The sequence below is a fragment of the Panthera onca genome, chromosome A1, assembly GCF_046562875.1.
Source record: "Panthera onca isolate mPanOnc1 chromosome A1, mPanOnc1 haplotype 2, whole genome shotgun sequence".
In the NCBI taxonomy this organism is placed as follows: domain Eukaryota; kingdom Metazoa; phylum Chordata; class Mammalia; order Carnivora; family Felidae; genus Panthera; species Panthera onca.
In genome coordinates, this window is record NC_138339.1 from 57,095,361 (window position 1) to 57,108,611 (window position 13,251).

General features: G+C 35.9%; 1 long non-coding RNA gene across 2 annotated transcripts in view; it reads left to right on the forward strand.

Annotated features, from left to right (window-relative positions):
- The window catches only part of LOC144615049 (uncharacterized), a 641,806-nt gene that overhangs the window by 385,041 nt on the left and 243,514 nt on the right, over positions 1-13,251 (forward strand). For both annotated transcript variants that reach the window (XR_013553410.2, XR_013553418.2), the window contains exon 3: positions 10,455-10,520. This is a non-coding gene — a long non-coding RNA (uncharacterized LOC144615049). The remainder of the gene's footprint in view (positions 1-10,454; positions 10,521-13,251) is intronic.

Consider the following 13,251-nt stretch of genomic DNA (forward strand, 5'->3'; position numbering starts at 1 on the left):
ACCTTTATGTCTAAGAGTCTTTGAACAGTCAGCAGTCAGTCTGGAATACTATAGAAAGATGGCAAGTGTGACCCAAAATGTCACATCAGGTCTTCTGAGACCAGAGAGATTTCTTTCTTAAATAACTTACCAAAACTGCTATATTGCTGATTTGCAAAACTATCTAAACAGAACAACAACAGACAATAAATTAAAAACTTTGTGTGTGTGTGCGTGTGTGTGTGCGTTTGTGTGTATTTTAAGTCTTTTATCCCAGGGCCCTGTTTTGACCAGAGAAACGTGTACCCCTTACTTCTTCCCACATTCAAAATACCTCAGATGGATATTATGCATTCCCAACCTGTCAGCTTTGGCTGAATTACAGAGTGCTCAATTATTCTCTAATTGAATAGCTGCCCAATGCAGGCCACGTAATGACTTCCTGATTATCTGCCTTTAAATGATGAATGAAATGAATATGTAACATTCTGTTCAAATATAGCATACTTAGCATGCCAAATGAAAACTGATTTTGTGCTCCTCTCTCTGAAAAACGTATATTTTATTGTAATTCAGTTCAATGGCTGTTGGGCTGCTTGTTTTCTAGTCATCAAGATAAACATTGAATGAGCTATCTAGGAGAACATTAGTCTTCATTTTTGCTTTCCAACAGATGCTAAAGGTGTTAAACATTGTTTAGATTATTTGGGTTCCTCTCTTTACATCATCTCATTGGGAAAAAATGAGGAAGGTCATATTTTTACGAACAGTTCTTATTGGCAATGTTCCAATACACATTGGCAAAAAAACAAATCTGTTATGATGAATGTGTTGCAAAGACAACAACATTAAAATATGAATAAATTATTTATTGGCTAGAGTGCTTTTTTATACAGCAGCAATTTACAGTATTAGTACCAAAAAGGAGTACATGATTTGAAACCTGATTGATTGCCTGGTGTATAATAATAGTAGTTTGCATGACCACAATAGTTCCTTGTATTTTCTTTTTACATGATTTTACCTTCAATATACTAATGTTTTAGAAACCAACTCAAGAAACTCTATGAGCAAACTCATTGTATGTAATCTTAACTTTTAAGAGACAACTTTTCCCACTCACTAGAAACAGAAAGAAGAGGACACTCAGGCAAGTAAGGAGAGAACTATGGAGAGATGGGATGAAGGAAGGAATTTTGTTAACTCTTCTAATATATGGTTAATATTGCAGAGTTAAATTTGTTCTTAGGCAGCATTCCTAGGAATGGTTTTATATATCCTGGATTGGCTTTCAATAAAATGCCGTTCAAGATAAGAGAATGTTCTCTAACAGCCTCTTGAAATTTCCCCTTAATTTTATTTTCGTAAGTGGAATTTCTTAATTAGAACAGAAAAAAAAAAACCTTTTCACACTGATATTTATTTCAAGATGTCAAGATAATTGATTTAGTACTCTCCTTGGAATATATTTCTTTGTCTTATCTCTCTTCTTCTTTTTCAGGTTCTTTTGTTCTTTCTCCTTTTCTATATGTTCTGTTTTATTTCTAGTTATGAAAAATGAACTGGCAGCTTCATGGATAAATCCAGCTCACAAATGCTTTTGGTTTGGTCCATTAGCATTTTTAAAAACTTTGAATTTATTTTCAGCTTTTAACACAGGCAGGTTTCATATAAACACATGGCTATCCAGTTTCTCATTAAAATTCATTTCTGGGAATACAGGCCTGTAGGAGTTGCCTCCTTAGATGAGCCATACACTGTCTGGTTAGCCAAAATCCAGCCCATTTTTCTTATTTACATGGTAAAACTGTCATCCATAGACTTTTTTTTTTTATTCTTAACAAAAATTTTAATGTTTGTTTATTTTTGAGAGAGACAGAGACAGAGCGTGAGTGGGCAAGGGGCAGAGAGAGAGGGAGACACAGAATGCAAAGCAGGCTCCAGGCTCTGAGCTGTCAGCAAAGAAACCGATATGGGGCTCGAACTCACAAGTTGTGAGATCATGACCTGAGCTGAAGTCAAACACTCAACCAACTGAACCACCAAATGCCCCTATATTTTATTTTTTTTAATGTTTATTTATTTGTTTTGGGGGAAGGAGGGGTAGAGAGAGTGAGAGAGAGAATCTCAAGTAGGCTCCAGGCTGTCAGCACAGAGTCTGATGTGGGGCTCAATCTTGTGAATCAGGAGATGATAAACTGAGCTGAAATCAAGAGTCAGACACTTAACTGACTGAGCCCCCCAGGCACCCCACACCCATAGGCTTTTTAAGTTTGCAACCTCTAGGACCTATTTCAAAATCCAGTCTTGGTCCAATTATATCCATCAAAGGGTATGCTCAGCCAGGGACACACAGGACCATTGACTAAGTTTCAGAAAGTGACGTCAGATATTCTGCTTAAAATTATTTCTACCTTAAGAGAAAGAAATTGTGCTTTTCTAAGATTTAATATACCCATTGTCATGGTGCCCATTTTCATTGCATGTATCAGATAATGATGTGTTTTACCTCATGGGGTTTTTGGAGAATGGCTTACTTTCCACATCATGGAACAATGGACAGTAGCACCAACTTTTTTGGGTACTTTGAACATGGTATGATCTTAGGGTTTTATTAAAAATAAGAATCATTAAAAATAAGCGCCTGGGTGGCTTAGTCGGTTAAGCATCTGACTCTTGATTTTGTCTCAGGTCATGATTTCATGGGTTAGGAGTTTGAGCCCTGTGTTGGGCTCTATGCTGACAGTGCAGAGCCTGCTTGGGATTCTCTCTCTCTTCTCTCTCTCTCTCTCTGCCTCTCCCTGTTGGCACTCTTTCTATCTCAAAAAAAAAAAAAAAAAAAGAAAAGAAAAAAGTAAGAATTGTTTGAAAAACTTTTAGGCAATGCACAGCTGGCATTAGAAGATGCCTGTAAAGAAATAGAGGTAATAAATAACATTAATAGTATGAATACAAGTGAACACGACAGAATGGCTGTACTCCTACCCCATTATAGTCTTTATCAGCCATGTTATGAGCTAAAACCATTATGATCTGATAAGGTCTGATAAGTTGTTGACTAAAAATGAATTTTTCAAAATAAAGGTGACATTTAACATTCAGTGTGAAAGTGACTGTTGTTGTGTTATGAAGAAAACATTTTGAAAATGGATGCTTAAAAGCCCTTGTATTCCATTTTGAAAACTACAGTGTGTCACCTATAAGAAAAATGTCTAAAATCAATCTTTTTGACACATATATGTGTACACGTAACAACCTTAGCTGCAGAATCATTCAGGCTGTCTTAAGGGTCTCCCAAATAGGAAGCTTCGGTGCATTTTTTAAGTCATTTATAAACTTTTAAAATGCATTCCTTGGGGCGCCTGGGTGGCTCAGTCAGTTGAGCCTCAGACTTGGGCTCAGGTCATGATTTCATGGTTCATGAGTTCAAGCCCCGCGTCGGGCTCTGTGCTGACAGCTCAGAGCCTGGAGCCTGCTTTGGATTCTGTGTTTCCCTCTCTCTCTGACCCTCCCCCATCCATGCTCTGTCTGTCTCTGTCTCAAAAATAAATAAACATTAAAAAAAAATTTTTTAAATAAAAAATAAAATGCATTCCTTCCTGAGAATTTGTAATGTGATAGCAAAACCTTTCTTTAAATGGCAGATTGGATTAAAAAGATTTTATTATTGAAAAAATGATCCATAGTTTTATTTCTGACATTTGGATCTCTCTCTCTCTCTCTCTCTCTCTCTCTCTCTCTATATATATATATATAAATACAAATATGTGATATAAAAAATAAAAGTATATAATAACTGTGTAGTATATGTACTAATATACACACGTATGTCTGTATATACATACATATTTTTTAATTATCTTTCTCCTAGCTATGACAGTTATGGAACCTAAAATTAGAATTAAAAAATATAACCAGATAGTTAAAGTGGTGTATTATACTTTCAAAACATAATCTTCAAAGGTAACAAAAATATTCAATTGGATTCTCCCTTAAAAAAGGTATTGCTTTAGGGGCGCCTGGGTGGCGCAGTCGGTTAAGCTTCCGACTTCAGCCAGGTCACGATCTCGCGGTCCGTGAGTTCGAGCCCCGCGTCAGGCTCTGGGCTGATGGCTCGGAGCCTGGAGCCTGTTTCCGATTCTGTGTCTCCCTCTCTCTCTGCCCCTCCCCCGTTCATGCTCTGTCTCTCTCTGTCCCAAAAATAAATAAAAAACGTTGAAAAAAAAATTAAAAAAAAAAAAAGGTATTGCTTTATTATATTGGTTATAAAATGTCCATTTTAACGTCTCTGAAGTTAGAGGTGTACCTTGCATTTGATGGGCCTATGATAGTTAAATTGTCAGTATTTTCCCATTTTAGTGATACCTGAAATTATAGAACATCTTACATTTAATGGAATATAATGCTAATAATTATGCAATTGTATTGTATTTAATAGGGAAAAATAAATTATTGGGGGGGAATAAACTGTGTATAATGAATATATAAATATAATTTATGAAATACTTTGATTTCATCTTTTCCTAAAAATACACTTTATTTCATTTTATAGGTTTTATAATGTATAAATATATTGCATAGTATATATATAATTCAAAGATATTTACAGAATCATATAAAAATAGCTATTGATGGGAAATATAATCAGAAAAGTTAAGATCTACAACTCCAACCAGTGTACCACATTATTTAATACTTTTTATCTTTTGGAAATCTGGCCAAGTGAGAAGAAAAAAACAAAAAAACAAAAAAGGAAAAAAACTATAGTCAGAGAAAAGGAGGGACCTATGTTGCTTTTATGGGCTGAGTTTGCCTTTGTGGAAGACAACTTCACAGATAACACCAATGCTTTATTTCTTTTATTATTATTATTTTAGAGACAGCAAGTGTGAATGGGACAGGGAGGGGCAGAGGGAAAGAGAAAAAGACAATCTTAAGCAGCCTCCATGCTCAGCTTGGAGCCCCACAGTGGGGCTCAATTCCGGGATCTCAGGATCATTATCCAAGCCGAAATCAAGTCAGAGGCTCAACAGAGTCATCCAGGCGCCCCAGTGTTTTATTTCTTAAAACAGCTGTAGTCGTATGGATTTTCATTTTATTATTGTTCAGCCATGTATATATTATACATACTTTAATGTGTAATATATTAGTTAAAATTAATTTATTAATACAATATTGTTTAACAGATATTGTAGTAAGCTTTTAACTCAAATATGGTATACCATTGAAGATATAGTTGTTGCCATATCGTTTTTCCATGGTTTGCTAATTGCTTAATAGTACTGAGCACTGTTCTTTGTACTAGCGTCATAGGGGTGGAAAATCCAGAATTCTCTTCTCTAAGAAGTTATATTCTAGTGTGAGACAAAAACAATGAGGATGCCAACAAGGTCTTTTCATAATCGATAAAGGCTAAGAAGATAGAATCAGAGTAATGTGTTAGAATATATTGGGTTTAGGCTTCGATACTAGTTAGGGTGATGGTAGAAAACCAAATGTTACAGGGATTTCCAAAATGAGATTGATTGGTTCTCCAAAATATTTCCCCTATTTGTCCACTCCTAGTCTTCTCCCAAACGAGATAATCTGTGTCTTTGTTTTTTTTTAAGTTTGTTTATTTATTTGGAAAGAGAGTGTGAGTGGGGGAGGGGCAGAGAGAGAGAATCCCAAGCAGGCTCTCCGGTGTCACTGGGAAGACTGATGTGGGGCTTAAAATCACAAGCTAAACCATGAGAGCATGGCGTGAGCCAAAACTAACAGCCGGATGCTCAACCGACTGAGCGACCCAGGACCCCCGATAATCTGTGTCTTTAAAGTCAAGATCAGCCTTTTCCCTAATATCCCTGCTACCCGTACGTCTGCACCTACCATTGGTCCTTCTTCACCCAGAGCCTTTGAGTCAGGAGACTTAGGGTTTCAGGAACTTTGTTCCCTAATTGTCTTCAGACTCACAACCATCTGCCTTCTTAGCTGTGATTGGTGAGGTTCAGATGTAACATGTTCTATCAAAACAAATACATATTCTCACTGCATAAAACAGAGAAGAATAAATTTCCTCAAAGAGCCAGGAGTTCCCTTTAAAGACACATCTTTGACCCATTAAGAATTTGCTGGGTTCTTTAGACTCTACCTTTTGGATTTTCTAATACAGTGACTTCGACATACTGGGAATAAGACTGGGATAAACCAGCATTTGCTCTGACATTTTGGCACTGATGTTATTTTTTTGAAATGATTGCTAATACAAAATAAAGATATATAACTTTCAATCAACTAATTTCCCTTGACATCCTGTTTACTGTTGTGACTCAGTACCCTGAATGGTGATGAGTTTTCTGTAGCATATTCCTAGAAGGAGAGGGCAAGTTAAAATTTTTCAGCCATAATGTTTTCTGTTTCAAACTATGTCTTTTTTGTTTGTTTGCTTGTTATCTTTCTTTATTTTCTTCCTTTCCTTTCCCTTCCCCTCACCTCCCCTCCCCACCCTTTCCCCCTCTTCTCCTCCTTTCTCCTCTTTTCCCTTCCTTCCCCTTCCTTTCCCTTCCCTTCCCTTCCCTTCCATTTCTTGGTGTTCCTGGCCTCTACGTATAGATAACAGATCTGTGGCTATAAACTTTTGTTTTGAGCAGACAAATCATCCTGTGTTATTTAGCAAAGCTAAAGAGTGAACAAAAAATGAAAGAAAAAATTTCTAAGCAATATCTAGCTGTACACTTAAAGCTAAAACCTGAAGCTTCTATAATTCAAAAGTATTAACTATAAGCTGAAATATCTATGTTGTATAACCACTAACACAATTTAAGGGACTTTGTTTCTATTTGTCAGTTCACAAACTCCTAAGAAATTTGTTGGTTCTGACAAGACGGTTATCTAGCCCAGGTGCATCCTGGTGTACATCCTAACTCTTCAGTCTGTTTTCTAACTCTGTCCCTGGAATCTGGATTTTGCCACCAGTAGAAGTTAGTGCCCTGGTTCTATCAATATGACAGCTCCTATCCATGCTAAGCTTCTTAGCATTTCATTTGTATTGTTAGGAAAATCCATGGCCTCTAATGTTGCCCCTCCTCACCCTTTGTATCTAACACTCCAGTGATGTTCCACTTTTATAAGTATTAATAAGTTGGCTGGGACTTCCAAAGCTCTGAATCTGGTCCTTGCTTTTTGGATGAGATTTGTGATAATGCTGGTTGACTCCTCTTTTACTTCCTCTTAAAAACATTAACGGAAAGGTAACTTGTAAAAGATAAACTAATTAGGTTAAGATGATGCAAATTTAAAAAATTAAAAAAACTTCTACTTACATTAAAACAGCATTTAGTTACCAGCTTTTTAATATACCATAATAATATCTACCTTGCTTAAGCTTCCATAACTCCATGCCCTACTAAGAGCTTTATATGTAACAATGTATGATGTTATTATTATGCTGTGTGTGTGTGTGTGTGTATGTGTGTGTGTGTGTGTGTGTGTAATTTAATGCCTTATGTTATCATCCAAATATCTTTTTGGTAAAATAGAAACAATACCAATCTCCCAGGACTGTTGTCATAACACCTAGGTAACATTTGTTCAAAGTGCTTGGCACACAGGTAGTCCTTCAATAGGGCCACCATCGCTGTGATTTTGATGTATTGCTATTTCTGTCATTCTTAGTTGATAGATAAGGGACCTATTTCACAGGAATTAACTTGTTTCAAAGAGTTCACCTAATATGACAAGGCTCAGATTTGAATCAAGGACTGAAAGCCTACTTTAACCATTTTATTTCCACCTTCCACCAAGGCATTTTGATTGTTTTGTTTTGTGTTGTGTTGTTTTATTTTGTTTTACTGAATCCTGCGCCTACTTGATTAAAGTCTTTGCTTTACACATGCTTTGTTTCTTTCTGTTTTTTATTCCTCCATTCCACTGTTGTTTTTTGTTTTCTTAGCACCAGTGACTTTGTTTCTGTGCAGTGTCCCTCCTGGGGGACAGATGAAGTTAAGAAATAAGCTGTAAAGCATTCCCTTTTCACACTTGCCTCATGTCTTACCTCTTCTGCTTGCTTTAGATCTTTGCATTGATTTTCCCTATTATATATGTCAAAATACATGTTTTGTTACATTGCAACTGTGGAGAATATTCTCTTACAGTTCTGTTAAACATGTAAAAAATATTTTATTGTTGTTTCTTTCATGTTTATCAATAAAACTTTAAAATTAAGTAACATTATCACAAGTGCCAGAGGACTCAGGGCCAGGACCATGGTGAAGCAAATGTGGTGCCTGGGGTGCAAAATTTAAGGAGGCCCTTTATCTTAGTTTCGCACAGGTGTAGACTCAACACCTCTAAGTGATATCTATTTAAAACTGGCATCATTGGAGCTTCACCTCCTTTACCTAAGCCAGAGCTCTAGGAGTATCTAGATATTCTTAGAATCACCCATTTCCTTAAACTATTCCTGCATTGAGAAAGAAGACACTTTGTTATTTTGGCTTTTTCATAATAATGGGTTTAACTTCTAGCTCTCTTGGAATTTGCTGTGGCATGAGAACAAGTTTAAAACCAGACAGCGTTCTACGAAAGGCCAAGTGTTCAAAGTATAATAAACAGCTCCCTAAAGATGAGAAAATGAATATTTAACTAGATGACTACATTTGATTTCCTTCATTCATTTTTTATAATTTCACTGAAAACCTTCTTGATGGAAATCACATTGACAGGATTTTAATATCTTCTGGTAAATGAGACCTGTCATTCTAATAGGTATATTTCTTTACAGTACTATCTGGTAAACTTTGGTGGCCAGTAATTTGCTGGATAGTCAAGACATAGGGAATTTTATGCAGATTGTACATCATGAGTATAACATTTGTCCTGAGAGGTTGATAGTTATGATGTAACTAGTAACATCAATTAGGTCCTGTTTAGAAAGAGACTGATCTTTTTTTTAACATAGGAAGAAAAAAAATAACCATCTATGGAAGATTTAAATACTTAATTATTTGTATTTTCTTTTCAAAGGCAGAGAGAACTATCCTGTCCATCAAAACAGAGTTTAATGCAGAGGTTTTAGTTTCCTTCTTAAAAACTAGGCTCAAGAAACATGTACTAAAAGTTAGCAGTTAGGGGCGCCTGGGTGGCGCAGTCGGTTAAGCGTCCGACTTCAGCCAGGTCACGATCTCGCGGTCCGTGAGTTCGAGCCCCGCGTCAGGCTCTGGGCTGATGGCTCGGAGCCTGGAGCCTGTTTCCGATTCTGTGTCTCCCTCTCTCTCTGCCCCTCCCCCGTTCATGCTCTGTCTCTCTCTGTCCAAAAAATAAAAAAATTTAAAAAAAAAAAAAAAAAGTTAGCAGTTAATATAGTTACCTTGTAAATAGAGGCCAAAACGTCTGCCTCTACATTTCCACTGTGTTTATCTTATGATTGTAGTTCCAGAAATTCTAATGTAGTGAGAAACAGGTTAGAGCTTCAATATCAGATTTTGCTAAGTAAGTATTTTCCAATTATCACAAATGACAGTTTTCATCTGATTGCCTATCAGAACTCAGAGAAAAGTCCCAAAGCAATGCAAAAGGCTGATCAAATCATCAGGTTTCTCTACACTTGTACGTATTCCTAAATATTGCCTTGTCACCTTCATTCTCATGCTTACGCTTGGAGGAGGCCCAAATGCAATTTTATTGCGGTTACTGTTTTTAACTTGTGCTACCAGCATTAAAGGAGATTTGCATGTGTGTTATTGTTGTTTGTTGTAAATTCTCTAAGATTCTCATGGAAGAATGAACCTAATATAAAGACACACTCATGGGATAGCTATACAATATAAGATGTCCTGTTTTGTAACTTTCATAATGCTTTCCCATGTCGTTTCCCTGAGCTGAATTAAGTCCAAACCTAAGACAAATAATGACCTTCTAATAAACTCTATAAATAAATGTAATAAATACAATAACCCAACAGAAAGACAAATAGTTCATGTGACCTTTGGGAAGAAAGCAAAAATATTAAAAGCTAGAGTTCTTTTTTTTTCCTATAAGTTTTGCCTTTATTTTAAAACATTTATTTGAATTTTTTGTTTGTTTTTTACTTTCCATATCATGTTTGTTAATGGTTATAGTGACAGGCATTGCATTTCAGAATCTACTCAAATCCTCGTGGAAGCAGCAACTGAGACTGAAGAAAAACTGGTTCTATCAGGTTAATCTAGGATTTCCAAACGGAGTTTAGATCAAAAAAGAAACCCAAGATTTCCCAGTGAATGGGGATCTTGGTTTTATTCACATAAAGCTCTTCCATCACCCACTCCAGCATGATGCTTCTGAAATGCAGAAACCTGTCACTTGTGAGATAAACCCACTAATCCACCTCTGTCCTTGGCATTCTCTGTGTTCAGTGGGCAGATCTTTTTGGTGTGGATATTCCCTATCACTTATTCTCAGCGCTACCTTTGTGTCATAAGCTGATAGCTTTAACCGATGCTTTTCTTGTCTTCCAGATTCAACGAAGACATCCAGACGGCTCTGTGTGGTGTTTTGAGAGCAGCCCCTGTTGAAGCTCTTCTGTAGGTAATCCCTAGGAATGACAACACATGTGTCACATACCAAAAGAGTTGCTACTCTGTTCACCCCATCAAAGCATCTGTGAATTCTGGTTCCTAAGTGAATATGCAAATCAACAGTAGCTTCATTTGATATTTTTCTTGCTCTTAGTCAGATTCTAACCTTTCCTGTTGTTCATGTACATGCAAAAGAAAAATGCACGCGTTTATCAAAAAACAAAACAAAACAGAAAAAAACAGAAACAAAAACAAAAATCCCTGCGCCTCTGTCCTTTGAGGCTGGGTTAGTTGTCTAGGGCCCTCATTACACTCTCATTTACCACATAACATAATTCCCCTACTTGTGGGTTTCATCTCTAGGACAAAAGCTTTTTGGTGGTAAAGACGATAACCATTTTTAACCCCAAGACCTGGAGTGTAGGTGCTTCAAGAAAGTTATTTAAATGATTGAATGAGGTCATGATAACAGAAAACTTTTAAAAAATTGTACCTATATCCATACATAGATGTAGGTAAAAAAAAATCTATCCTCTACAACTCCATCATGTTTCAGTTTTGTGTATTCATATTTTTCACTAGTGTGGTCTCACTTTTCAATCTAAGTAACTGTCCTGACTTGGCTATTCTATTAAATGAACACATGGAATTGTGCTATTTTCCTTGGTTGGGCGTGTTACACCTTCACACTGGAGAAAAAAAAATGTCCATGCTAGAGGAAGATTTGATGTGTTCTAATGAGGCTCACTGTCTCCAAGCTGGTGGTTCTCACCCTAAGAGCTCTTCTTGTCACCCGGTGTGACTCCGTCTAAGTGTTAGCCAGTTGGTGAATGAGATTTTGGAAAAGTTCCAAGCTGCAGTTAATTATGTGCTTTTTTCAAAACTTGACTTTACTGTCTTCATGGGTGCCTTCTCTCTATTTAGTAAGTGGCTTGTTTTGCTTTTTTGCACATCTAATCTTACTTACAGTTTTCTTCCAAAAATAGAAACACAATATAGTACTGAGGCAAAATGCACATTGCATTAATTTATGCAAAGGTTTAAAAAGGCAGTGAGATAACATATGTAACAGTGCTCTAAAAACAACAAAGACTCCTACAACTAAATGGAATTTATCATTTTTATTATCATGCATTTACTTTTGAAAAAACACATGGGTATGTCTGACTTTTGAACTTGTGACATGAGACATTTCGGTATTTTTTTGTGGAGTTTTGATGGGCTTTTCTGTTGTTGTTTTTTTTTTCTTTTAATACAAGGTGGGTTGTATGTTTGTATGCTTTCTAGAGATTTGCAGTTTTTTGAGTGTTTTTTTTTTTTTTTTGCTTTTCAGTTTATTCCTTTCACTTTGGTTTTGCTTGTTCATGCTTATAGAGAATAAACTTTATGATAAAGCTGATACATCAACTCTAAAAACGAAAAGTCTGTGGGATTTGGCGGGGGGGGGGGGGTGGAAAAAGAACAAGCTGAGGAAAATTAAATAGTTCCCAAAGAGCATTTTACTTTCTGAGGTATAATCCCAAAGAAAATTGCTATAATGTAAGACTCGGAATAAGAACTCTTAATATTAGGTTCATGTAAACTATGGTCAAAGGAGCTAAGAAATTGATGACCCACAGACAAAATCGGTTGCTGTGTTTAAGACATTTCATGGGTGTATTCTGAAGTAGAGTCTTCAGTTGGTTAGGTACTTGGGCTGTCTGGGTATTATTGATCTATTGAAGACAAAGAGGAAAATGTTCTGATCGGTATGCTAAGAAGAGTTTGCTTCCTAGGGAAGGCAGGCAGTTTCATGCTTCCTAACTTTTCATTGCAATTGTTAAGCCCACCTAGGAAGACAGAGGTTTGAATTATTAAAGAAACTGAGTTTTCTAGCCTTGAAGCAGAATTTTTAATATTCTGCAAATTTTATAACATTTTGTTTGGAAATATACATTTCCCCTCATGTTTAGAGACAGACAGAAAGAAAATTCACTCAGGAGTGAGAAAAGTTAACCATGACATTAAAATTCAGTTGATTGTATTTAGGTGTATCTTGGGTTTTAGACACTTAAGGATTGGTGATTTAGAATTTGAACAGTTGGCCTGCTGTTATTATGTTTATCTCAGAAAAATCTGTGGGGAAAGTTAATGTTTTTGTTAATATTTTAAAATCTTTTTTTATCTACATAAGCTGGTCTAATAATAATTAAATTTTCAACTCATACATGAAGCTTTTTCCTTAAAACATTGTATTTTTTTGTATTATGACATGAATTAAATCTTTTTTAAACATAAGATAAAAGCACAGCAGGCAGCATAGATGAATAAATGTTTTACTTTCTTCTAAGTTAAGGGGGAGGGTTGTAGAATAATACCGGCTTGAGATGAATTGTCTTTACAATTTCTCTAAATGTAAAATCCTGGAAACCTCTTTAACATCTTCAAATTATAGTTTCCCAGTCTGTAAAATGGGAATTATAAAAGAATCCATCTATGAGCTTGTTACCAAGATTAAATTGGAAAACATGGAACAGTGTCTGAAATATAATAAATGTCCTAAGTATGCTGGATATTCATTTTATTCCAGTAGCTCTATGGATACAGTGAAATAAGGTAGAAATTTGTTTGACTCAAATGCTATGGTCCCTTCACAGTTAGTAAAATATCTCCAAAGTAAAATCTTTTTTGTCATGGCAAATGTGTAAATATATTTTGATCCCATTTTTCTTTGGGTTGGAAATCAGGCGTGTCAGTA